The sequence below is a fragment of the Dermacentor albipictus genome, chromosome 3 (genome assembly GCF_038994185.2).
Source record: "Dermacentor albipictus isolate Rhodes 1998 colony chromosome 3, USDA_Dalb.pri_finalv2, whole genome shotgun sequence".
Lineage (NCBI taxonomy): Eukaryota > Metazoa > Arthropoda > Arachnida > Ixodida > Ixodidae > Dermacentor > Dermacentor albipictus.
This window is the reverse complement of record NC_091823.1, coordinates 87,062,564-87,089,911: the sequence shown is the minus strand read 5'-3', so window position 1 is coordinate 87,089,911 and position 27,348 is coordinate 87,062,564. Positions and strand designations below refer to the sequence as shown.

The following is a 27,348-nucleotide window of genomic DNA, read 5'->3' as shown; positions in this document are numbered from 1 at the left end:
TGGACCACCTGGGGTTCTTTAACTTGCACCTAAAACTAAATACACGGGTATTTCCGCATTACGACCCCATCGAAATGCGGCCGCCGTGGCCGGGATTCGATCCCGCGACCTCGTGCTTAGCACCCAAGCACCATAGCCACTAAGCAACCACGGCGGGTAGACACATATTTGCTAGACGGAATAAAGTATGGGGTATTCCACTGCGATGACGTTGAAGAGATGGGACATATAATTTAAATAAATAAATAAATTGCCAAGACTTTCTCCAGTTGCCCCAAGTATTCTTCGTAACAGCAGCTTCAAGTGCAAGTAATGAAAATAGCTTCAGTGCAGCTAGTTGCATATGTCTAGAGCAGAAAACATGCTTAAAGCGGAGTCGTTGGACAACGTTTTCTTTCTGTAAAAAAAAAAGAAAGAAAGGAAAAGAAGTATATTTAGACTTCTCGCGGTACTGAATAATCTCCTGTGGACATTTTATTAATGCGCCTGCATGAGGACATTTCCATGCAAGAGGAAGTATGGAACACATCTTAAATGATATATTATTATTATTATTATTATTATTATTATTATTATTATTATTATTATTATTATTATTATTATTATTACGTACCTATTTTGGTTCGCTAACAATGGAATTGTTTTCAATGTCAGAAAAACACAACTTGTTTTCGCTCTCCACTCAAGACTCTACTTGCATGAGTCGAACCGTGTTTCTTGTAAATTAGCGCCTATTCTATACGTATATTGTGTGAAATGTCTTGGAATATATTTCGATAGTAACTTATCTTGATAACATAACTTATCACTAATTTGTTCTAAACTGAGGTGAGTCACTTGGCTGTTGTTTAATATCAAGTTTTTCACCGTTGTATGAAAGAAAAAAAATATTGTATATCCACTGGGTTACAGTGTGTTGAGATACGACATTACAGTCTTCGACTTCTGTTCGGATCGTCGGAGATGCAAGGTAGACAGGATTATAAAAAAAATATTCATAAGAATGTTGCCTACAATTCACCAATAATAACAGTTGCAATTATGGTCTACCAAATTTTCAATTTTCTCATCGAAACAGCTGTCGTGAAACAATTTTGGCATGCCGCATTTGAACAAAAAAATTCCACCACAAGGCAACTTAGGAAACACGTTCCTTACGTAGTTCTTCGTTAAGCCACAAGGTATGGTGCGGCCGGACGCTGCACATATATGCCAGACATATTTAACAAGTCACGAGATGAAATCATTAACGTGACTTCGAAAAGCACGCTGAAAGAATTATTAAGGGAGCCATGGTGAAATTAACTTCCAGAACATTCATGCAGCGTAAGATTTACTTCTTCGATTTCCTTTTCTTTAAAGCAGAATAACCAAACGTTATCTCGTTATTTTCCATCTTTTGTGATTCATTTTTTCTTTGTTCTACATGTGTCATCAATTTATGTATTTTTTCCTTTATCCTACAAACCAACTAACGCCTAGACCGGCCTGTTTATGTTGTCTGGCATATTTTCTTGCAGTAAACATTATTATTATTATTATTATTATTATTATTATTATTATTATTATTATTATTTGAAGATATATACTTAGAACAATGAAATAATTCGTTACCGCAGTAGAAAATAAATTCTGAAATATGCGTTCACAAACCATATTGCATGCTAAGGCATACTGCAACTCGCTGCCGGATTTCATTTAATTTCTGCATTCTCTGTTCACGCGAGTTTAATAACGTGCCATAGCTTCGCATATAATTAGTACAAAGTACTTGAAGTCAGACTTTGAAGCATTCTTAGAGAAATGCTTCAAGGTAATGTGGCTGCCGCAATACATTGCAGGATTGGCGAAGCGTACGTGGAACATAAAACGTAAAGAGAATAAAAAAAATTTAATCTCTCAGTGAATTTTTCTTTTGAACGAAGTTTTTACACGCCAAATGGAGCGGCCCTCGTGCTTATTGACTTGTATTTGTTCTTTCTAGCACCACGTGGGTGGCGTTGGGAATTAGCGTGAACGAAGAAGTCTAACATCTTCACATCATGAAGGTAAAAAACAAAACAAAACATAAAACAAATAGCTGTGTTGTCTACGTTGTACAAGCACGCTGCGTACCAGCCCAGGTATTAAAAAAAAAATCGTTCATGTTACTAAACACGGATACTGAACTTGCTAACCGAAAAAAATTGACATTAACACGAAGCTGAATGAAGCACCAAAAATTTCTTATTCCCATGCGATAATATTGACGTACATGCGCGTTACCCGTGCGTGTCACCATTTTGTTTACAAAAAGCTCGGAGCGCTTCTAGCGGCAGTGTATTACCGAATTTAGAAATCCAGCATGCCAGAGAGCTTAAGTTTACATTCCCCGCCATATTTCTTTCCTTGAATTCTAGCACTCAACGTTCCGATGGCTCTTCGAGATTCAAGAGATATGAAATGGCTGGCTGTGTGCCTTGGCTATATTTTGCCGGACAAGTATTTAGCATATGTGGTACGGTCTTTCATATTCCACCGTAACACACGAGCATAATGAACCGAGGATGCATTTTTTTCTTTCTCTTTTAAATGCCCACTGGTCAGGTACAATTCCAGTTGAAAACCTGGCAGAGTATAATCTATCTGAAAGCAAACTCTGCGCGCCTGGCATCTTTACAATAACCTAGGACTAGAGAACGCTTTGCTTAGGCTCAAGGGCTAACGGGCTGGATCTAGTCGGGTCCGGGTCAGGTTTGAAAACGGCGTGGCGGGCTCGGGCGAGGCAGCGCATGGAACTTTCGGATTCGGGCTGGGCTCGGGCCAGAACGCTATTATTATATTGTTAGAGTATATTGCCCTCCGAGCGCACGTGTACCGGTGCTCCTCTACATCATGCTTTATCGCATTCCTCGAAGCACGGGATCCCAAAGTTCTCTGTTGGCCCACGGGGCGATTTCGTAAGGGGTATTTTACATAGCCGACTTTCGCTTGGGAAGCCGGCCGGAATATGGGAGCAACGCAATATCTGGGGCTTGTAACAGTATGGAGGCATACGCAACATCGAGCCCCAGAGCGAGTCTGCACTCCGACTATAGTATGCCTGCACTCGTACAAGCTAGGCACAGCGTAATATCAAGAGAAGTTACTGCGTTTCCAGGTAACAATGCTGATATTTTCTTTTATTTATGCGTAACATGTACTCTCTTGTCTGCTATGCAGGCAGGTATAGGACACCCGTAGCTGTAGAAAGGGCTGGAAGAGGAAAATTCCTAGAACGTTGCTTCGGTCGTGCACTTCTTATTATGTTTTCGGAAGAATGTGTGCAGCTGCTACCACTGTAAAACGTTCTGGGCGGAACCTTTCTTTTTCTTTCTGATAGAAAATAGCGATCATCGGCGGCGGAGAAGAATGCCATAAGGTCACGATAAGTATATCGCCAGCCGACTGTAACGCGTAATACATTAGTATTAGATAACTTATGCTAGTTGCATTTGTCTGAGGCTCAGAACGTCGACACTTTCTTATTGAGCGCCTCTGGTGATTTGCACAGCATGGAAGTAGCTGTTTCAAAGTGGTGCCAGCGAGACATGATCTCCTCTTTGGGATGCTGTCAGTTACTACATTTATTAGCAATACGTTTCCTTCATTTTAATTTTTGTGTATATCTCCGAATTATGCGGCTCTTAATTTCTTCCGAACCTAACACCAGGCAATTACCATGTGCCGCGGCGGACAGGCGATACACGCCTCTGCTTCTCGTCGTATAAGTATTGGAAAGCCCTGTTTTCTTTCTCCCTCTTCCTAAGTTGACCTCTCCTGGAAACGCCACTCTTTTTAGCACTCAGGTCACGAACACGGGAAGAAATTTATGAGTGACTCGACGGCCCTCGCGGAATACGGCACCCATCGCCGCTCGGGGTACACTCAGCAAACTCACAGGGCTTCAGAAATGATACGCTTTAAATGCTTTCCGTACATGCTCGCTTGAAACAGCAAAATGTGGCAGCATGCGGCGTCAACCATGATTATATAGCTGTCCGGCAATGGAATCTTGCATACGCGCTCTCTCTGCTCACCGCCGGCCACGCACGAATCGCGGAGCGAAGTTGGGTGTCTCGGCGATCAGAATTTAGGCCTATAGAATCCACCGTAACCGCAGCCACGGCACCGTTAATGCCCGTCGACATTCGGCCACGATAACACACGTCTTAAAGGGAACCCCTGCAAAAGTTGCGCCAGTGTGTGTTTTCTAAGTAGGCGTGCTGAAGGAGGTGCTAGATACTGGAGGAGACTATAGGGCTACGTTTCTTCCCTGAAGCGTCGTTTTTTTTTTTTCGCAGTTCGCGCGCGTGACCTTGGTGAATCGGATTCACGCTGCGAAACGCCCCGCGATCGTTAGAATAACCTGCTCACGAAATTTTCAGGCGTAGCATCTCGTTTGATTAGCGTCACGAAACCGATTTGGTCGTCATATCATGTACGTTGGATCACGGGAAATTTCGTGTCTTTCGGAAGCCGTGGTTCCACATAGAAACGGCCCCTGCAGAATGTTAAGGCGAGCGGGACAAATTTCGAGCAATAAATTACTGCAGTACTTTAGTTGATTGATCGATAAAGCCTGAAAAAACAGCTGTCGAAACTCTAGATAAGGCACTAAGGTACGTTCAGCATACATCCAAGGAAATAAGAAGTACTCCTGCCTGTCTTAAAAGCATGTCGACAATCGCATGTGTGCGTACTTTTCCACTGTATGACTGAGGGGCACGCGCTACGGAGCTGCTGTAACCACTTTCATTAGTTCAACCTGCGCGAGGACGAATTAAAAAAAAAACACGATCAGATTTTCGTTAAATGACAGCAAACTTCAAGAAAATATTGCTCCAGAACTTTTCTATTGAAAGATAGCTTAAACACTGAAGTGAAGCGCTTTAGTGAGCAACAATAAAGCCCGCAAAAAAAAAAAGCACGACATGTTGCGTTTCGCCACGTGTGTCTCGATCCTTTCCGTGAGTTTTATGTGGCTACGCAGCGCGTTTAACTTTAATATGTACTGCAACAAACTCTAGCTCCAATCTAAGTCCTTCTTTGAACCTTGGATATATATATATTTTTTATTCGGCGAAGTAATCCTCCACGCTGAAAACGCGTCTCTTGTATATGTAGATCATGGCACAACACCTTAAAACGCAATCTTCTCTGGTGATACTTGCCAAAGGAAAGTCGAATAATCCCACGTGACTTTCACGGAAATTGTGTGGCATTTATACGAAAACCGTGCCAATTTCACGCAGATAACGCGGGAAAACACACATTAACACGTTGAGTTATTGGACAGCAAAAAGAAGCGTTTCAGTAGGGTACACCGTGTCACGACTGCTCCCTCGTGGCGCGATTGTTCGAAACGAGTTTCATTCTGAAAAGATTAAAGAGAAGCCAGGAAGGTATCGAGCATCTGATGCGGCGATGTTCCGCCTATTGCCTTTGAAACGCCACACGCCGAGGAATAAGGTGCGTGTTACGGAAAAGTTCCGTAACATCGCAATTTGCATCGCAATTTGGCCCCAGTGCAAGTGCAATACGTTTGTAGTGCCATCACGCGCGAGACTAACATGTTGCGGTTATCAGGTATTCCGTTTCTTTCGCAACCATCACGGCCCCACTTATCGAAAGAAACACCCCGCTTGCCATATCTTGGTCACGTTTCTTGAAGACCAAGTAAGAAGGTCGAGAAAACACATTTTTGCTGTTTTTTTTCTCCGGCGCTCAACATAGCGCTAAGCTATATCCTGTTCTGAAGTTAAATACAGAACAAATTAAGTGTCTTTTTTTTCTATTTCTATTGCCCTCTCGTTATGTTTCCTTTCTGCACAAGAAGGGTGCATGCACACGAATGATCCAAGAGGGATAAATAAAGTTTTTCATCATCGAGGTACGATATTTCGTCCATGGGCCTACCTTTTTCCAAGCGAAGATCCGCGGCCGACCTGGGCGCTGCGTGACACCGCGATGCACTTTTCACAAAAAATAAAATACTGACGAAAAAAAAAACGCGGTCCTTAGTGAAATCAGCAGCTCGCACCACGCGCCACGAAGGAAAACTACGGTGCCTCGAAGTTTTCGACGGCGAGGTCTCACTCGCGCTAACTCTGCAGGGAGGAGATTGGCACAGAGAGAACCAAATGCACGATGCTCCGACAGCGCGCCGCTTCCCGAAGTACGCGTTTGCCTTCTCGCAGGTTCATCGGCGCAAGTGGTGCCTCAGACGTCCCGTTTGTCGAACGAGTGAAGGAAGGATGAAAGAAAGGAAAAGAGATAACGGGTGAGGGCGAAAAAAACCAAGGAAAAAAGAAAAGCGTACCGTAACAAGCTGAGAGTGGGAATACTAAGCGGGGCAGCCCCTGCCCGCCCGCTCGCCCGCGAGACACCGCTGTCTGCCGCGACGCCTCTCCAACCAACTTGCTGGCAGGCAGGGGCGAGCCCGTGTGTGCGCTTCGCGCCGGAGCGATGACAAAGGAACGTCCTCTCCCTGCTCACCTTCGCACTCGCCGGCGAGCTCAACGTCGACGTCGTCGCAGTCGTCGCCGGCGTAGAGTACGGCCCACGCGACGGGTGCTGTGTACACAAGCGTAGGCGCAAAGTATGTATGCACATTCCTTTCGCCGCCGCCCTCTCTCTCACGCGTTCCCAACACCTTAACGTTACGAAAGCACACCGCGCGCTTTCACCCGCCGCTTGTCGCATCAACGGAGAGAGCGCGTACGTGTCGGGCCGTAGCGGATGGCGCAAAGTTGTCGGGAAGAGAGGAGAGTGGAGAAAACGTGGCGCCAGTGTTCGGAAAGCGGATGCTGTGTGCGAAATACCACCATGCCGTAATAAGAAGAAAATACAGGAAACCGGCGAAGAAAACACGGATGGCTCCAGAGAAGGCAGCTGGAAGTGCGTAGCAGCGTAGTTTTGTTTGAGGCCAATAAACGCGCATGGAACGGGAAGTGGGCAGATACATAGATATATAGATATCTTTCTATCGACATACATACACACATACACACATACACACATACACACATACATACATACATACATACATACATACATACATACATACATACATACATACATACATACATACATACATACATACATACATACAGACAGACAGACAGACAGACAGACAGACAGACAGACAGACAGACAGACAGACAGACAGACAGACAGACAGACAGACAGACAGACAGACAGACAGACAGACAGACAGACAGACAGACAGATAGATAGATAGATAGATAGATAGATAGATAGATAGATAGATAGATAGATAGATAGATAGATAGATAGATAGATAGATAGATAGATAGATAGATAGATAGATAGATAGATAGATAGATAGATAGATAGATAGATAGATAGATAGATAGATAGATAGATAGATAGATAGATAGATAGATAGATAGATAGATGGATGGATAGATAGATAGATAGATAGATAGATAGATAGATAGATAGATAGATAGATAGATAGATAGATAGATAGATAGATAGATAGATAGATAGATTTGTGCATTCGTGTCGATATCCTGAAACGTACTCGCAGACGGAGCAAGGACGCAAAGGTGACCACCAGTGCATGAATAAATTGGGATCGAAGTGCAGCGAGGTGTTGAGCGTCGCTGTGTTGTCGTTGTCACGTAGGACTCTGCGTGCGTTTGACATTTTTTACGCCGAGCTTGTGAATGGCATAGATAGGTGCACAAATGCTGACGGGTGTGACGGGTTTATAGTAACATCAGGGTTGCGAAAATGGGCAAGCACCGCAACAAAGACGAGTAAAAGGGACCAGAAACGACGAGGTATTTCATCTTTGTGAAACCAGCATCGCACGGTGTCAAACAGAGTGAAGCAGAGAAAGAAGAAGCAGAAAAAAAAGAGGGGAATCGAGAGGAAGCGGAAACACAGGCTGGAAGATTCGGCGTACAATAAAATTACGCCCACCTCCCGCAACGTGTACTACGCCGCCGCGGCTCCACAAAGTTGGCGGAGCGTGAAAAATACGCGGCAAAAGAGGCGAGGCGGGGGCGACGCTCTCCCGACGTGCCCCGGGACGATTGCGAATTCGCAGGCGAGTCACACAGAGCGCGAAATTAGTCGGCGACAAATTGTTTCGGGCGTGACCGCGCGTGTCCTTACGCACAAATTTGCAGAAAGAAAAGAAAAACGTAAAGTGGCCACAATAAAATAGAAAGAAAAGCGACGTCATATATTTTTTTTCAGAGCGGGAGCCTAAAGCGGCCTTGAGGAATCAAGTTCGTGTCCTTGGAATGCCCGGAATGCCTAGATTTACTACCGCTACGCGTGTCTCTCTCAATACATATTTTTTTCTTTTACTTCCAGGACGTTCTCTCGCCTATGTGTCTTTTTTGTTTGTTTCGGCGAGCTTTTGGAACACCTGGGCCTGTTCTACTTTCCCTTACTCGTGCAGAGCACATGCCACAAGTATAGTGCGTCTGTCCCATAAACTGATTCTCCCATATACATATAAGCAAAAGGATGCAAGAAGAAAGTAAAGACGAACAATGTCACTCTCCTAATGGCACGTAGGCGAGTTAGGCATATTCTTAAACGCACCGCCGTCGGTCCGCTTGGAGGAGAGGTTAACGGCATTAACTTTTCGCAGAAGCCGTCGCGGGGCCCTTTATCGTTGGCTCCCAGGATAATTGCGTCAGGTGCGGCACGGAGGCATGCCGTCACTGAAGGGATGCCCCCCCTCCCATCCCCTCACCCCTCTCTCTTCATCCACCCCTCCACGGGTGAAAAAGCAGAGTCAGAATGCAAGGGTGTTGCTAGGCGGTTTATGACCTGCCCCCTAATATGAAAAGCATATGAGACGGCGCTCACACAGGAACGGGATTACGGGAGCATAAATGAAGAGAAGCCATAGAATTGCGCCAAAATATTAAAAAAAAAAGGCGAGCGCGTGTACAGTGCGATGCACGATGACATTTTGACGTCCCTGGCACACGGCTGCGCAAAGTTCGGAGGAAAGTGAGGTCATCGCTTTCTCGAAAAGGGCTGAGCGGCAAAAAAAAGAATGAAGAATAAGCGTACAAGAGACAGACATGAGCCAAGAAATCCATTAAGAAACGTTCATTATTCATGTAAGCTACGCGAGGGATGACTGTGTCTTACGATCCGTATCACGGAGCCCGTCGTCTTTGTCGGCATTGCATTGTCGAGATGAAGTTTATGCGGTTATCCTCTCAGAAAAACGTAATTTCGTAATATCTTGTATATATAAGCTCGGAAATCGATTTGACAATTAAGAAAAAAAACATTAAAGGAAGCGAGCGATGAGGCCAGCTGTTGCCCGAATCGATGCCACGCTCTTCATTGCTCTTTTTTTTTTCGAGTTGAGTGAAGTAATTATATGACCACTACCATTCTCTATAAGCTGTAGTGTCATTACCTTATGACGCTTACTAGACATTGTTTCAATACTTTCGGCTCCATATTGAGAGGACGTCAGGCATCTATCTATCTATCTATCTATCTATCTATCTATCTATCTATCTATCTATCTATCTATCTATCTATCTATCTATCTATCTATCTATCTATCTATCTATCTATCTATCTATCTATCTATCTATCTATCTATCTATCTATCTATCTATCTATCTATCTATCTATCTATCTATCTATCTATCTATCTATCTATCTATCTATCTATCTATCTATCTATCTATCTATCTATCTATCTATCTATCTATCTATCTATCTATCTATCTATCTATCTATCTATCTATCTATCTATCTATCTATCTATCTATCTATCTATCTATCTATCTATCTATCTATCTATCTATCTATCTATCTATCTATCTATCTATCTATCTATCTATCTATCTATCTATCTATCTATCTATCTATCTATCTATCTATCTATCTATCTATCTATCTATCTATCTATCTATCTATCTATCTATCTATCTATCTATCTATCTATCTATCTATCTATCTATCTATCTATCTATCCATCCATCTATTCTGTCTGTCTGTCTGTCTGTCTGTCTGTCTGTCTGTCTGTCTGTCTGTCTGTCTGTCTGTCTGTCTGTCTGTCTGTCTGTCTGTGTAAAGTTGTAGCTTCAGTATGGTATATGCGGTGCATTTATGTCGAGCTATGCACAATTGCACCAGTAGCCCTTAGTTTGGCAATGCATCGCTAATCTTAGGCAGCTCGAGTTTAGGGTTTCACGATTGAAGTAAAAATCAAACGCGAGCCGTTAGGTTGCTGAGGTCAAATCTCGACTGCTCGCATTTCGAAATCAGCCGCCATTCAGTTGGGTGTCATTTGGTCTGAGACGTTAGGCGCCATTCGCTAGTTAGGCGAACGGTTGCAAGCGCTCAGCCCATGGCTCGCGTGCTGCGACACGTAATATGACACTTACCACCACTGAATAGGAGGAGAAAATTCAACAGAACATATTTTAAAGTATAGTTACATGCACTGCGGGCTTTTAGAAGCCAGCACACATGCTTAACATGTAGTTGTTTCCGCAGCTGCAGCTATTCAGACGAACTTATGCATCGAATTGCATTGCAATGCTATACTCTTCACTTTGCTGGCCGTCCTGATGCAATCAGTGCCGTGGTAGGATATTCGTGTGACACTGCAATCCGACTCCCCCAAAACAGTTCGGTTATGTACAAAAGTAATTTGAGCCCGGCCGATTGTGTTTGATGGCACGAGCTTCAGGTCAGATTTTCGCATGTTAGTGTCTTGAAGAACAAAACTTTTTGGCTTTGGAATGCTCACTGTTCGGCACGCAAGTGCACTTCTGGTTTACGCTGTCAAGGCACTGACAAAATATTGCATTGGCAAATAGGTAAAAAAGAAAAAAAAAGGGAGAACATGCGTTGGGATTTTGTGCTGGCCGCCACACTATCTCCATGAAACTCGACATTTATTTCCTCAACCGAGTCCGACTTTTCGTGCGATCTCTGACGCCTGACCTGGCATTGGTTTCTGTTGTATTTAGAGGCCCACAGGTGAAGGACATGGGCATATCATATGCCGATGAACATCATCAACACTAGTGACGAGCCTGCGCGCGCTACGCGTCGGTCTCGTCACTTCCCAAGTTCTCGTGACTTCATTGCGAGCTTTGCTCGAATGTCCCTTTTTGGCCTCCGCGACTTGATATACGTCATGTACTTACGCTTCGTCATCTCGCATGCATTTTCTTTTTCTTTAATTGCCAAGCCACTCTGCGCAAGATACACCTCTGTGCTCCTCAGCTCAGCTTTAAAGTCTGGAGTAGAGGTTGAAGGTAATGCGCATTTCAGTTACCTTCGACAACACTTCCGGCTATTTTGCTGCTGATCGTCCTTCTTGACGGTGTGCTATAAGAAATGCCAACCGTTGCTCGCCAGTACATTTCGCTACCATCCCAATGTTGGGCTTACAGAGAGTAACGAGTTTCTTTGTCAACATTTCTTTCCTTCTAATCTCCGCACTGGCTTAGTGGTTGTGTCATTCTCTTGCCTAGAACAAGGTTGACGGTTCGATTCCCAGTGGTGGCTGCCGCATACCGATGGCGAGGACACAACGCGAGAACGCTCGTGTGTATTCCTTAGGCGTGCGTTAAGGAAACCTAGGGGATCGAGATCAACCTGGAGCACTCTACCACAGGATGTCTCTTTCATTCTTGGTGTTACCTGGGACCCCGAATCCAGCAAGTTATTACGTATTTCCAGTCTACTATATACGGTGGGGCTTGGACGGCGCATTGATCTCGAGAAATAACTCCCACCGGCATTGGCAGGTCATCGTGCTCTGTTAAGAAAAAAATAAAATAAAAAGATTCTTGGAAAGGACGATTGGTTATACCGGGACAACAGTAGGTGGTGATGTAAATAGCCCGATTTCCATTGCTTAATACCATCAGCTGTCAATTGTGCAATACATAACGATCTCTACAAGGTTAACTGTAATGTAATGCAATGAAATGTAACAAAAAATTATGAATAAAATCTAACTTTAATGCGCTTTCGTGAAGACGGCAAACTGCAAACTACAGCTGCAGGACCCACGTACTGGTACACAAGCTCTCTATCTATCTCGCTTTTAATGCAGCTTGGAAAAAAAAAAGGAATGCCCGATAAACTTAAAGTGTTATTACTTTACCGAGCGAAGTTGCGCGTGCAGCTTCAATTTCTGGAGTGCACTTAGCCCAAGCTGCACAAATTGCCTAGGAGGAGTCGTGACTGCTCACGTAATGGCATCTCGTCGTCACGTGTAGTGTATGTACATACATGTATGTTCAAGAGAAAAAGCAGGCCCGCTGCTCTTACGCAAGGCGCCGCGCCGAAGTGGTGCTTCGAGAACTTCGCAAAAACGCTCGATGCTTCGCGAAGGGCGGAGTAGGTTAGCATGGAATAAGAGTAACATGGAGGTAGAGAGAGAGAGAGAGAGAGAGAGAGAGAGAGAGAGAGAGAGAGAAAACGTATCAAAGAGAGTGGCGAAAGCAAAGGAACAGCGGCGCCGGCATGGGCGGCAACGAGTCAGCGCTATATGCGCTGCGTCCTTCTGGCGCTACCTTCATCAATTATTCATTTTTGCTGCCGGCGTTACGCGGACTAGTTAGTAATAATAATAAAAAAAGGGAGACAAAAAGAAAGGAAATAATAAAAGGGCATCGCCGACCCTACGGCGCCACAGGTGAGATTAAAAGCTAGCCCTCAGTCTTGCACCACTGTGGAGACCACATGCCCCTGTTGAACGGATAGATGGCGCTTTTCCTTCAGCTTTTTTTTTTTCGTTCGCTGGTGTGTCTGTGCGCTTCTTCTGTGCGGTACGTTATAGAAGTTTATCAAACTAATTGGGGTCGCGTCCTCCCGTGCGTTGCTTTCGCACGCGTCTTCACTTCCTCGTGCGTGTGATTGGGTGAGCGACCGAGTGGTTGAGTGAGGGATCGAGCGACGCCGTAGAAGCCGTGACTGTGCCTGTCCCGTGTATTGTATTAATTGAGCTCACGTACCTTTGCACACGCGTCAGTGTGTGTGTGTACATGTGTGCGCAGTTGATCGAGCGGTGGCAGCAGCGTCACCCCCCCACCTTCTGTTTTTCGAGCACTTGATGACACCCAGTGTGTGACACCTCGCACCAGAGGCCGGAAGCAGGAGCAGGCAGGACGCGTCAAAGGGAGGGCGGGGCGGCGCACGACCGGAGGTAAATGGAATAAAGAAACGAAGTAATGAAATGAGAAGCGAGCGCCCCGGCGTCGCCTAAGCGAATTACCCGAGACGAGGCAGCACTTCTAGCTGTTGCTGCTGCCGAGCCGCTGCTGCTGCTGCTGGTGGTGGTGGTGGGGGGTTGATTAAATTCAGACCATCAAGTATAATGTCAACATTGCGGACACGCATCCTAAACGCATTGGCCACATTTTCTCATGTTTCTTTTTCGTCTTTTCACCTCTTCAATGTTTTTTCACCACTTTTTCTTTCTGTCTTCTTTTTTTTAAAATCAAGCATCAGCATGCGATACAGAAATACCAATCACACGATGCTTTAAAGGCCCCTTTAGAGGCGACGAGAGAGCAACGAGCGCCTCGATAGACGAAGGATGGTGAGGAAACGAAGGACGGTGAAGAGATCGGAACCTTCACTGGGAGAGGAGAGTGTTAGAACTGTAGTCTCTTAACGTTGAAATACTGTTACATATATGACTTCTGCGAGCTCCTCATGATGAAACCAGGCGCCTTCACTTATACCTTTAGCTCGCGTCAGGAGCGGGTACCCTGTTTTAGCGCTCGAATGTCGTAGCAAGCCATGTACAGTATGTCGAGCTAGAGTCAGCTTCGTAAAGCATAATTATGATTTGAAGAGGGTAACAACAACCCTATCTAAAAAGATGCACTACTGTAATGGGGCACGTGCGATTAAAAAAGAAAGGTTAGTAAAAAACGACAGGTCGTAAGCACCAGAAATTGAATTCGCAAAGCTTCTCGTTCGTAAGTGCTGCTTGTGATTTGCCAGCCGCCTTCGTTAACGATATGTCCGACATCATGCTTGCCTGACATCTCCTTAGGAAGAATTTCAGCATATGCACTTTTTGTGAATGCCGTCCTATATTCCTAGTGAGCTAGCTTCAATAGCTAGATCTGTTGTTTGTGATCCGAACTAGCCCTAGGTTTTATATGACTACCGTGAACCTTTCATAAACTTCCATTCCCGTTAAAGCAACACACTTGTTTGACATGTAGGGCGCATTGGTGTAATGACAGAAATTTAGTGCTTTCTCTTTGGGCACACAATATATCTTGTGAAAAATGCTCATTGCACGAACAGTTGAATTTATTGTTGATAGGAGGCTGTTCAAGATAATAAAGCATAGATAATGGCCTACTCCGTAAGCGTCGTGTTTGCTTGCTGGTCTTTGCCTTTGTGTACATACAAAACACTATAAGGCCCTCACTCTATGCATACGAGTATGATTTCGCGATTTTCGTGTATTGACGAATGCAGTCATGTCCATTCGTCGACGTAATAGCTGCGTGATACAAAGGTGGAGAAGATTTAATTCTTGTTTAGCGATTCTGTGTATTAAGCCAGACCGACGTCTGTGCTTTCATATTATTCACCACTGAATTTCTAAAAAGTTAGGATGGTTAGTGCAATGGAAACGCAAAGTGAGCTTAAGAACAAGAGATAACGAGAGAGAGAGAGAGAGAGGCATCTTGAAAGCAAAATAAAGCATAATTTATGTCTTTTTCAGAAGCACTGCACAGCAGGACGCCTGGAAGAGCACGAGGGCGTCCAGCTGCATAAGCCAGCGTTTAATGCAAAAATAACCACGTCCTCTAACGCGGAAAAACTTTTCTGAATAAAAAAGTGTCTGGATTTTCATTAGGTTTGCTGCTTTCTTGGGTTCCTAATTTTTGCTTCACTGCAAATGCCTTAAAGGTAAGTTTATGTGGTATTAAATGCAGCTTTAATCCCGAATGCCACCTTGGAGCCTTTCTGTGGCGCTGTGTCTCTACATGCTGCGCCTCCTCTACACAAGCACCAACGAAAGAGCGAGATATATAGAAGGACACTTTCTTTTCCTGTCTACACCATCTGTCACGAAACGAATAGACTTGTCGCGGCTTGTCACGTTTGGATGGTAATTTCACACAGGCGCTGACTCAGGTGGTGGACTCAGGTGCCTCCGACCAAACAGCGGTGTCAACATTCCCTGCTTCTCGATCGCAAAGGGCCATCTTCGTAGAGCATTCCTCCGGAAAAGTTGACCGGCAGTGACGTATAGCGGCAAATGTACGAGACCTTTTTCCCGTCTGTGCGCAAATGGCTCCATGTGCGCCTGCGTTTTGATATTTGGGGGTGCGGCACGCGTCAGGCGACCTTTCACTCCCGTTTAATGCAGAAAATCATTAAGTAAAAAGACGTCGTAACTTACGTGCACTGTGGAACGAAGGACTCTCCCAGCGATATGTCCAATTACCCCTGTCTTATGCATCAGCCGATTCTACGCCGGCACATTTTCTTAGTCTCATCACACGGCTAAATCCTTGCAGTGTTAGAGAACTATGAGGCCGTTATCATTGTCGCATCTAATCGAGTTTACTGCTGCACAAGGGCTCATTCTATATGTTCTCTAATGGACTTGAGGTGCGCAATAACTGTTTACGCACTTGAACGCTTTTTGGCTTATGCATAGAGACTACATTTGAATTCATAATGAAGTGTATGAACAGTGCTCAACCAGCGAAAAATGAAAACAACAAAAACAACGTTACTGCCACCGCGGATGACTTATTCCCTGCTTTGGTCATATGCGTACGTAAAAAGTACCGACCCCTTCATCAGCGTCTCCTTGTGTTGCTCACTTGCTTGATATATATATATATATATATGGAAGTAGCACTGTTTACTGGATCTAAGTTCTCATCGGGCCGCAGAGCGCCTTGGAAAAGAGGTATCGCGGCGTGTTGGCCGTGACAACGGCCGCAAAGTTCAGCCAGCAGTGCTTTTTCCGCGTCTTTGGAAAGAAATATCGAGAAATCTGTTATCTCATACGTGGTTAACACTTCTGTAAAATTACTTTGTATATACATGCGCCTTTTTGTCTTCTTTGCTTTATCGACTTGTCATTAACTCATTCATTTTGCTTTCGGTCCTTCAAGCAACCATTGTTTTTGACAGCAATGGCGGTGAGTTTCTCTTGTTTTTTTTGTTTTCTCGTCCTTCTCACTGAAACGTGGGGAGTACTGCTGGTCGCATTGGTCCTTGAAGACTAGCGAAGCCTGGTGGACCGGAATAAAGCGGCAGCAATCACCCGTGGCTTCCTGGACTATGGAAATCGCCCACCTCGGGCTGACAATGATTAGGCTTTGCTAGCCGTTTCACCAACCAAACATATATATATCTCTCTCTCTCTCTCTAAGTAAAAGATCATGCTCCATCCACGCGTTTTCCTAAGATAATTTCTTACCAAGAAAACGTGCGCTTACCATTCATCCGTTACGCTGGCTCCTTAGAATGCGTATATACCCTCCAGAGAGTGCGCAGGAAGTCTTGCTGCGTAAGTTTTCGCCTAGTTAAAACCTGGAGCGCGTATCGTGTGCATTCAGTTGCTCTGTTGCGCACCACGGATGAGTCAATAGCTTTGACCCGAATTTTCACGCACGTTTAGGTTTTCCTGCAGGCCGAACTTCGACCGTTGAAGCAAACGGAAGAAAAAAAAATCGAAAGAAAATTGAAATGTTATCCCATTCTGACGTCTTGACATTGATCGGGTACCTATTATTCTGCAACAAGCGAACGATGCATGTCTCATTAAGGGTACGCTGTGAAGATTTTCGCACGTATAGGCTCTTACACATTAGCAGTGAGAAAACTCGCAGGAGTTGGAAGTTGTGTACACGATCGTGCGCTCCATGCGCCAGTCGTTATCTGGCGCGGCGCGTCAAGAGTGACGGAAATGCTGCACTCGGAAGCACGTGTGCATAAATTGCCGAATAAAGTGCGTAACTGCATGTCGAAGTTTTTGAGCGTTGCGGACCTCGGGAGCGACAATTTCACGCTCTTGCTGTAAAGGGCAACCTAACGCTGTTCATGTCTATTGTCGAGGCGTGCAACAGTGAGAACGAATATATAGGATCCTTAGTCGAAAGCGAGCTGTTCACTTATGCTACATTAAATTGTAGCTTGCGGCGCCACTTGAAGTCCGCACCGCGTGACTGCTGTGTTGACTTCAGGCGGCGTGAAGCAGACGCGCCTACGAAATGCCGACAGCATGTCGCGAACGCGTTCCACGTTACTGCACCGGCATATCGTAGTGAATTATTTGAACCAAGCACGTATTTCGCCTTCTGCTTTATTTATGCAGTCAACGGGATGGAGACGACTTGCAATATGCAGGCCCCACCTTGAGGCTCTGTCACATGAGCGTCTACTACCATCAGTGAGACGGCGACAGTTTTTGAAGAAAACATAGACTCTACCGCTGTCCCCTATCCTGGATTTTTTAGCCACATAGGAGTCTCCGTCCACCCTAAAACACCGCTTCATACATTAAAGCCCGAAAGAAACTTCCTGCCTAAAAATTAAAGATGAAAAATTTACTTGACATAGAAAACTGGTCTTGGTGCACAAGGCGAGTCCAACACAAGGCCCGCAAGGTGATTACTGTTCGTGGTCGTATTGAAAAGCTCGTTCGTTCACAACGGAATGGGCTGCCTCGCTTCATCCCGAGTAGTGACTTATCGGGCCCTAGTTGCTTATACGAACTGAGGTCTTACTCGGATGCGACAGAACGCACCGCAGAGACCTCACATGTCTTGTTCGCGAATACGAGTCTGGAAAATCTACTGGAAGGTCAGGAACGATCATTGCGCAATCGTCACGTTTTTCTTTTTTCTGCTTTTTTTTTTACTTTGCGCTTTCTCACTTCAAGTCACCACCGCGACAGGGCGAACTAAATTTTTGATTAGCCTTGAAAGGCTACGGCTATGCGGAGAGTGTATGCGAGGCGTGACGGTGTTCCCGGCGGCTCTTCGGCACAAATGCGGAGTTTCTGCTGAATTTAACATGAACAACGCCTTACGCAACGGTCCCTTCGTCCCACGCAGGGGCGTGAACATAGATAACGACCCGAAGTGGCCGGTGTAAGCGCTGTGTGCGTCTCTCTCTAACGAGCCTGTCCGTGGACGGGAATTATGGCCGAAACTCGAGGGCGGTTACTTGAGCGCAGCATTTGGGAAGCGGCGAGCGTGAGGAGACGGTGCTCTCCTAATGCGCGACAGAAAGTAGTGCGGCCTTGCGGAGGACCTGGGAGGAAGACGCTTCATACTTGGCAAAAAATATGCCAACAGGCAGAAAATGTAGAACTTCTGTTTCCTGAACGAATGCGGGCAAACATCTGTAGTATTTGAGGGGTGCAGTACAGTGCAGTTGATACGAAAAGGCCGAAGTTCATTGGCTAGTTCAAGGAACGTGTTACTATCGAAGGATGCGAGCGTTACCGTTGCTCACAGTTATTTATGGTGAACGCTGTTGCCATCGTGAGCGTGTATTCACATTGTACGAGATGACTTCAGAGAGGTAACAAATGGAGAAAAGCGTGCCACTGTCGCGTCGGGCAGTGATGGGGCTGAGGGCGTTATATTCATACTGTAGAAGCGTGCCACCATCGGGAAAACGCGTCTTTTGTAGTTGGACTCTCAGCGAGCAAGTCGTCGACGCTTATTTGTAGGAGACGAAGAAAAGTGTGTTTTTAAGCATGAAATGCTTTTACCTCCCATTGTCGGCGACCTCCAAGTGACCCTGAGCCAAAAATCATAGCCTTTATCCGGGCGCTCAAACGAGAACATCTGGGCAAGTTGAGCGAACAAAACGAAATCATCCGCGCAACCAGTCAAGACCGCATTAATCACGCTACCTGCTTCCCAAACAAGTTAAAAAAAATATTACTTCCGAGTTCTTCCTAATGTTTGTTCACAATATCACTGAAGCTGTAACTTCTAGTGCGCTGAAGTTCATAATTTCCGGTAGCGAGATTCAAAAGTCAGATACCACGGCACCATACATTTCAATTCTGGGATATGCGCTCGTCGAGCTGCTGTGGGGCGTGGCGCCGGACGCGTCTGCAAGCGCTACTTTGCCTTCATGGAGGAAGGATAAGGTTAGCAGAGAGCATTACGTCACGCAGCCAGCTTTGGCAAGCATACGCTACGTGAAGCCAGTCCTCTGATCAGTTGCACAGCAGTGTGATAGCCCCGTCCATTGCTTGCAGGGATTATTGACCTACCCTGCAGTTATTACGCTACACCGTTATCAGATGGTCAGTATCCATCACTCTCAGTTGCCTCCATTCACGCCATTTTTTCTATGGACTAATCTGTTTAACTTAATTTTTTGTTCCTAAAGAGCCGCATACAATAGGTGGTGTCCAAAAATGACAATGATAACATCACTGGTCATTTCGGCTGCCCGAAAAGAAAGGCAAAAACCTGGCGTTTAAGATTGCTTTCCGTTCGTCCAAGGGAGCCGTCACTGGGGGCTTGCGGTGTGGACACGGCCTAATCAGACTGCCCAGCAATGCACTGTGTTCATTTTCCTGCGGGACCGACTGAAAACCACATGTCACGTTTGCAGCACTGTCAGGTACACCGTGTTATTTAGCCTTGGGACGTTGTTTTTGCGTCCTAAACTTTCGTGCATTGGTTGTATCTTTCTTTTTTTACTTCCCGCCCTGACCTTGCAGCCAGCCCGAAGCATATATCTTAAGTAATTCATTTTTTTTCTGATATATTATAATAGTCGAGTTGAATTTCTGCGCCGTGACTCGAATTTCACGGCCACCGATGCTGTACCTTTCGTACCGCTGCACCCAACTGTGCTGGACGGAGCGAAATTACGAGCGCGTGACGCAACGTGAATGGCGCCACGCGTAGGCCTGTGCCCCTGGTATGACAGATGCGACTCCGGGACCTCCTTCTGCGTCGGAGATTACCAGGCTCCGGTTATTATACGGCACGCCGCTTATTCCTCGGCGAGGTCAGACGTTTGGTGCGCCTAAGCCTTGCTGGCTTAGCAGGCAGCATGATATTGAGGAACAATAATAAAGAAAATGCACGCGAGATGATGATTCTCCATGGCTGCGAATGTAGAGGAACAAATGTGCCCCGGCAACGGACAAAACACGCGAGGCATTCCGTCGCCAACGACGACATGAATTAGCTCTTACATTCCTCGCTGGTGCATGTCATCCCGTGTAGACATGGGCTTATGTCAAACCAATGTTTTGGACGGATAGCGCACCTGTCTGCACAGCTGCGCCTCCTGTGCCAATGATTTAGTGCAACGGAAGAAGCTCAGTGATCGCGATGCGTTTTGTCTCGCGCGCCTGATACCACCGAACTGCCGCGTGAAGCTGTTCACATAGGTTCTGTTAATTGTATCAGTTTTCAGAGCGTAATAAATCAAATACTGCAGCAGGGGACAATATGAAGAAAATGACAGCATGCGGTATACATTTTACCGATCAGCATGATCAAGGTCTTCTACCTTGCCAATACTGAAGCAGATGGTCAGACTGCCAAATAATACTACTGCGCATACGTTACTGTTCGTTTTTCTTTCGCTTTTTTTTTCTTTGTATTGTACACCCTGCTTGGACATTGAGTTCGTTGTATGGAATGAGTAAACATGGAAATCAGGATGTGCGATGCGCCACCTTGCGCAATTAATACCGCAAGTTGAGAAGGCGAGATGAAGCCAAAACAAAAAGGAAAAAAGAAGAACAAGTAGAAGAAGAAAAGATAATATCTCCATCATTGTCAGCGAGGGTGAGAACTTGCGTATCGTTATCCACGCTTAATAAATTACCACTAACTCGGGTTTACTGTATGTCGGACGACTGCGTCTTATGTCCGTGTATACCTCTCTGTGAAACGTGTCGATGGGAACTTTGCTAAGATATATTAGCATAGCCCGCATATACAATCAGAGGGCTTGCTTTTCAGTTTTCAGCAAACACCATAAGAAGACAACGGACAAATAAGCCAACGCAAGAAAAGCAAATATTACGAGATTATTAATGAACTCCAAAGTAATTATGCCCGATGGTTAAACACTTGATACTGTTATGAAAAGAAAAGGAAAATTAAAGTGAAAGAAAACGAGAATTGCTATGGTTGGAACCCAACCCAGGAACCGCATGTGACGTATGCCTGCCTCTAGCAATTAGGTTACACGACTGCGGTCCACCTGTGCACATTACTTGGCAGTTATGTTACATGTATGTATTCGCAACCTAGCCGTGGGAGAGTAAGCGAGAGCCGCTCATGCGCATTGGTGGTGGACGGGGAACATAATGAAACAACACGCTTCACGTGGTCTTAGAAGCAGGCAACTGGCCAATAAAGCCTCATACGCTCCCTCAAAACACGGAGTCTTTCGGAGTGGACATCATGTTGCAATGAGGGAAATGAAACAGGAGAACCGATGGAATCAGTATTTAGTATCGACCATGTGGAGCCTACGTACAATCAAGATAACGAAGCCTACAGAAAATTAAGTGTTCTTTATTACTGACCTTAGCTGTTCGATTATATATGGACAGTTGAAGTTGTTTTCATGTAGCTTTAAGCCTTCACTATAGCTAGTGTGTAACTATAGAGAGTAATTATCATTATTGTAATGAAGAAGGAGAACAGGGAGCAAGCAGTAGTGGAGCGCTATCGCCAATGCAGGGCGCGAGAGCCGATGGCGGCTCCCAGACGGGTGTTCCCTAGTTGCTGGGTTGGTTTCTCGTGCCCCGCTCGCCGTCAATAAATCCCCCTTATCAGAGTGATGGAGGTGCGGGATCCCTTTGCAACCTAAAGCTCCGAAGCCGGACATTGCCCACCACCACTCCAGATATGCCTGATGACGCCACCCAGCAAAGAGCTGCCCTATCTACATCGGTCATCGTGCCAAGCGCGTTGCGTCAGCGTGATCCCACTTTCTGTAGCGGCACCAATGACCATGACGTAGAACACTGGCTGCCACCGTTGGAAAGGGTAAGCGCGCACAACAAGTGGGACGACGCAACGAAACTACGCAACGTCCTGTTCTACCCAACAGATGTCGCAAACTTCTGGTTTCGTAAGCATGAGTCTGACTTCGTCACTTGGGCTACTTTGAAGACGAGCTTCGCGGAAGGGTTCGGTCGCATGCGCACTGCAGCATGCGCACTGCATGCCAGTGCGGATGCTTCACGCTCAACGGCGTCTACGCTGGCGTACGCAGCCAGTAGCAGGGCGAGAACTTCGCAAGCTACATCGAGGACGTCGCGGCCTTGTGCAAGCGCGTGAATACGTCCACGACTGAGCAAGGCAGGATCAAGCACATCGTGAAAGGCATAAACGCCGCCGCCTTTCGGATGTTGCTGGCCAAGGGCCCGCGCACCGTGTCTGAACTCGTGACCTTGCGCCAGTGCTTCGACGAACTACGCGAGCAACGCGTGGTGTGGTTCCTGTTGTAGTTTGTGTTCGTAGTGCAGTGTAGACATGAAGGCTCGGCGGCAGATGTCAACAGACGATTTCCTCACCGCGTTGACCATCGAGGGCGACCACATTGCGCTCCTGTCACAGGTCCAGGGACTTGTGCATGAAGAAGTTGCACGACAGCTTTCGTTTTTCACAGCCACACATCGTCCCGTATCTCCCTGTTATTATTATTATTATTACCATTATTATTATTATTATTATTATTATTATTATTATTATTATTATTATTATTATTATTATTATTATTATTATTATTATTATTATTATTATTATTATTATTATTATTATTATTAATATTATTATTATTATTATTATTATTATTATTATTATTTGGTTTTAAAACATATATATACTTAAAAGAGGAAAAGAAATAAGGGAAGGAACAGGCTGGGAACTGGCGGCAGAAGGGGCCCAACTAAACATCGTCCTCGGTATTTTAGAGCAATTGCACAGATGTTTAGAAAGGTCAAGTGTTCTGCTTAGGAAATATCAAGAGTAGAGAGAGGGGAAAGGCAGGCACTGTTTAAAGCACGGCTTCAGACGTCATTCGAAGGGAGTGAAATCCGTTTCTCCTCTTAGAAGCGCCAGCTACGTCGATCAGGTTTCTCCAGAGTGCACCACAACTATACGCAGAACTACTATATGCTTGATTTCTTGCAGAGTGCCTCGGGGGGCGTTTTACGGGCTGGTTTCTTTTTTCTTCGTTTCAGTTCGCCGCGCCTTTTTGTGAACGGTGGAATGTGTTTGCAATGAGACAACCTTGAAATTGTTGGCAATGACGTTCTGACTGGACTTCTTAAACATATTTTTTTTGTCTAAGAACTTCGAAAGACAAGCGTAGGCGATTGCCGCGGGTTGTTTGCGAAGCAAACTCAAAAGTATTTCTGTTTGAATGCTGTCGCTCTTCTCCGGGGTTATATCCACAGAACAACATCACTGTCGGCAGCGTGACGAATCGTGCCGGCCTTTTCGATTGTTCGTACTACTTTGACGCTCGTTCGGGATATTTCTTCGTTCTTTATGTACAGGAGCAACAGATGCCCACATCACAATGTGCGCTGAACACAGCGTCTTGTAGAAGGTGTGCTCGACGCAAGCCGCGCCCATAAGGTGTGATGCTCTTATATATAAAAACAAACAAACGTGAGTGTTAAAAGTCTCAAACTCTCACAAAGGTATGGCAGACGCAGTAGTGAAGGGTGTCCCGGATTAATTTTGTTCACCTGGGGTTATTTAACTGTCAACTAAATCAAAGCATCTAAATCTAATCAAACTGAGAAATCTACGGAGTGCAATCAACCTCTCTCTATATATATACATGGCTTTCATAGACTATGAAAAGGCATTTGATTCAGTAGAGATAACAGTAGTCATAGATGAATTGCGTAGTCAAGGATTACAGGAGGCACACGCGAATACATTGAGAAATTTCTCCAAATATTCCACAGTTAACTTTGTTCTCTGCAAAAAAAGTAGAAAGTTACCTATCAGGAAAGAGGTCAGGCAAGAAGACACAATCTGTCCACGTTATTCGCTGTATGCTTAGACGCAGCATTAAAGCTATTAGACTGGAAAGGTTCGGGAGTGAGGATCAATGGTGAATCAGCAACCTTCGGTAAGCAGATGACATCGTCCTGTTCAGCAATGCTGGGGACGAGTTACAACAAATGACTGAGGAGCTTAATCGAGAAAGTGTAAGAGTAGAGTTGAACACTAATATGCAGAAGACCAAGATAATGTTCAGTAGCCTGGCAAGAGAACAAGGGTTCAGGAACGCCAGTCAGCCTGTAGAGTCTGTGAAAGAGTACGCTTACTTAGATCAATTACTCACAGGGGACCCTTATCATGAGAAGGAAATTTACAGGGGAATAAAAATGGGTTGGAGTGCGTACGGCAGGCACTGTCAGATTCTGACTGGAAGCTGACCCTTATCATAGAAAAGAAAAGCGTACACTCATTACAATCTACCGGTGCTAACATATGGGACAGAAACTTGGAAGTTAACAAAGAAACTCTAGAAAAACGGCGCAAAGAGCGGTGAAACGAAAAATGTTACGCGTAACGTTAAGAGACAGGAAGACAGCGCTGTGGGTCAGAGAGCAGACGGGGATAGCCGATATTCTAGCTGACATTAGGAGAAAAGAATGGAGCTGGAATGACCGTGTAATGCGTAGGGTAGATAGCCGGTGGACCATTAAAGTTACAGAAGGATGCCAAGGGAAGGGAAGCGCAGTCGAGGACTGCATAAAACTAGGTGTGATGATGAAATAAGGAAATCTGCAGACGCAAGGTTGGGATCAGCGCTAGACAGGTGTAATTGGAGATTGCAGGGAGACGCCTTCATTCTGCAGGGGACATAAAGATAATCTAATGATTACGACGACGACGACGACGACGACGACGACGACGACGACGACGATGATGATGATGATGATGATGATGATGATGATGATGATAAAATCTAAGCTTGCAAGAATTTTTGCATTAAACGTGCATAGGAATGGGGTGTCAGACGACCAGAGTTGAACCCACAACCACGTGTTCAGAAGCACAACGCCATCGCCACTGAGTCACCACAGTGGGCGCTGTTTTGGTAGCTTTAGGAAGGCCGCACTGTTGGGCATAAAATACACTTGTGAACTGTAGTGTGTCCGTGGAATCAGCTGGAGTCGCAGGCCGCCGTTGTTGCCAGGCTTTCGTTTTGTGTTTTCACGGCTTGCGCTAACCCGCGTTTTATTTTGCCCCACACTCAGGCCTGCTCAAAGCAAACCAGACTGGCATTCTTGTATACCAATACATTCTCTATATGCTAACACAACTTCTCCTTTTTCATAGTATAGGTGCTGATATGTGCGCGAGAAGAAAGGGAGAAAATATGTTTTTGCACTTGGTGACGCTAGCGCACTTCAAAAACAAATAGAAGTGTATCAATATTTTCGTTGTTTCAATAGGAAAGCCGTCAAAGATATGCCGACCTACTATAAATTTTCCTCGAGTCTCCATTTATTGCAGTGCCAGAAATGGAATTCAAAAGGGCAATGAAAGAGGCTTGTTTGTGGCGCTTCTTTTCTTGCTTACTGCTTTTATTTACACTTGTATTTCAATCTTATTTTTACTTTTTGTATATACGTGACCTGACACTAATATTACAGTTATTAGTTTGCTCACCATTCCTTCGTACGTGTTTGCCTGTCCCCTTCTTTTCGTACTTAGCGCAGAAAGTAAGAAAAAATGGGTCAAAATTCATGACCGTCCGACGCGACGCGTCGTTGTAGGAAAATGCTCTAGTAGACAGTTTAAGCAAGAGTAACTGCAAGGCCACGTCGATACCACGACGGGCGACCGCAATCAAAGCTTCGCGACGCACGTCTATCTTCGTGCATCTATAGCGGGATTAAGGCAGTGGAGAACGTCTTCGATTCGTGTTCGAGAGTAAAGAAAGACAGAGAGAGAAAGGATGCTAAAGCGTCCCAACTGTGATGATTTTTCGAACATTGCGACAGCCGAGGCGACGCTGTGTTGACTCGCGAGTTTGAGGGAGCTATAGGGCGCGCCTGGTTTTGGCGCGATAACGCATCCTCATACGGGTTGCTACGACACGCAGAGTAGGTCATGACCATGGGGACTCTCGGTAGCAGCGTTCGGTGCAATGTGACTCACTGGCCGCTGGCTCCGCGTTCTTGCAGGCGCTTTTGCACGCTGCGTTCTCTTCTGGTCCGATGTGGTCTGTATAGAATATGCGTGATACCATCGTACTCGGGTTCTGGTGGCGTTGGGAGGTGAGTATGCCACATAGTTTCAAACCCTGGTAGGCGCTTACAAGCTTGTTGAGCGTGCTTGCGCGCGCGCGCGCGCGTGTGTGTGTGTGTGTGTGTGTTTGTGTCTGTGTCTGATTTTTACCTTATGTCTGCATGTTAGTATTTCTACGGTATTTCACGCCCTTCCGAGGTCTTTGAATGTTTGCATGTCTCTGATCCTTTTTCCACCTACCTGCGTCACTGGACACACCATGGTCGAATGGCTAGAGCATCGGGCTGCTTTGACGAGGGAACAGGGTTCGAAGCTAACTCAAATTGGGTCACTGGGTATGTAGTAAAGTGTACATATGTGCCGCTTTTCAACGAACCTCTTTCACGCCGGCATGGGTCACTGTAGGTGGGAGAGTGGGTAGATAAGCTGTCCGGTGAAACTCTTTACGCCGACTTGGAGCACTGGGTGAGTTCCACTCGGTCTGTGCTACTCCTCAATGACCCCTTTGTTGCCAGGTTTGGTCAGTGTGTATATGCTAGTAGGTGTGTGCCGCTCTTAAATGAACGTCTTTGACGCCAGCTTGCGTAACTAGGAATGTGCCATTATGAATGTGCTGCTATACGATGACAAAAAAATCCCTTAAATTTATGTGCAGCTCGGCGGAATCGAGCCCGCATCAACCCGATGGCTGCGCTACTCATGCAATGGGTATGTGCCGCTTTTCAAAGAACGTCTTTCACGCAATCGCTTTAGCGAGGTGCGCCATGAATCGACTGAGCTATGCGACGCTCTTCAGTGAACCTCTCGTCAACGTGGGCCATTGTGTACGTGCCACTGGGTGTGCGGCAAGCGAAGGGACAGTTGGCAGTGTTCGCATACACCGGCGCGCCACGCTTCTCTTCTCGGAGGCCACGCCTGCGCTTTTCGGCAGCCTCACAAGATGGCGCAGCGCGTCGAGAAAGAAGCGCGATATAGGAGCCCGGTGGCCGCATGACGCGCTTCTCAGGGTTCGCACGCACCGGCACGCCACGCATCTCGGAGGCCACGCGCAGGCTTTGAGGCGGCG

The 27,348-nt window shown here is 45.7% G+C and overlaps 1 protein-coding gene across 8 annotated transcripts in view; it reads right to left on the bottom strand.

The window, feature by feature from the left end:
- The window catches only part of LOC135898837 (alpha-2C adrenergic receptor-like), a 696,056-nt gene that overhangs the window by 27,097 nt on the left and 641,611 nt on the right, over positions 1 to 27,348 (bottom strand). The window contains exon 1 of one of the 8 annotated variants that reach the window (XM_070535756.1): positions 6,517 to 6,648. The exons of 5 other annotated variants lie outside the window; for them this stretch is intronic. The gene's annotated coding sequence lies outside the window, so the exon portion shown is untranslated. Of the gene's footprint in view, positions 1 to 5,937; positions 6,249 to 6,340; positions 6,435 to 6,516; positions 6,649 to 27,348 lie in introns of those variants that run through there. 2 more of the 8 variants (XM_070535757.1, XM_070535755.1) reach the window with 2 other exon arrangements.